Source organism: Austrofundulus limnaeus, unplaced genomic scaffold, assembly GCF_001266775.1.
Source record: "Austrofundulus limnaeus strain Quisiro unplaced genomic scaffold, Austrofundulus_limnaeus-1.0 Scaffold93, whole genome shotgun sequence".
NCBI lineage: Eukaryota > Metazoa > Chordata > Actinopteri > Cyprinodontiformes > Rivulidae > Austrofundulus > Austrofundulus limnaeus.
In genome coordinates, this window is record NW_013952495.1 from 1,716,472 (window position 1) to 1,717,125 (window position 654).

Consider the following 654-nt stretch of genomic DNA (forward strand, 5'->3'; position numbering starts at 1 on the left):
GAGTGGAACCATTTGACATAAATTCAACAAATTTTTTTATTATAAATTTGAATTACTAATTATTAATTATTATTATGACACTAGTTCCGAGCAGCAGTGCCTGTGTTGAACACAATTCATTCTCTGAGTTTCCAAAGTTTTCTCTTTGGGTTTAAATGGGACTATTTTAGTTAGTTTGATTCAGCTTTTAAAATATCCAGCAGTTTAAATTTTGAAATCTGATAATTTTATACATTTTGCGGTGCTCTCAACTAGAAAACATGTTTAACTTTTGTTTTGCGAGATTGATGTGGTTAATTCATCAGAGATGGCAGCATAAATGGGGATATGCATTGGGAAGATGTTATTTGATATTTTTCAGTTAAACCACATGAAGCTGACGTCAACAACCTGCTGAAGAATGTTACACACACAGCTTTACAAAAGGTACCAAGATGTATCATTTTCTGTTCTCCAAAATAATCAGAGATGAATCAAGATGTTTGGACAACATGACTTTAACATCATAACCTTTAAAACATTAATTATTGCAGACAAATTTAATATTAAAATCAAATTCTGTCCTGATTTTCAATTTCCATCTCGCGTTTTTGATCTGAGCCTAAAAATTAAATATGAAAAACCAGGCAGTTTTTTTTTTTTTCGTTTTTGGTA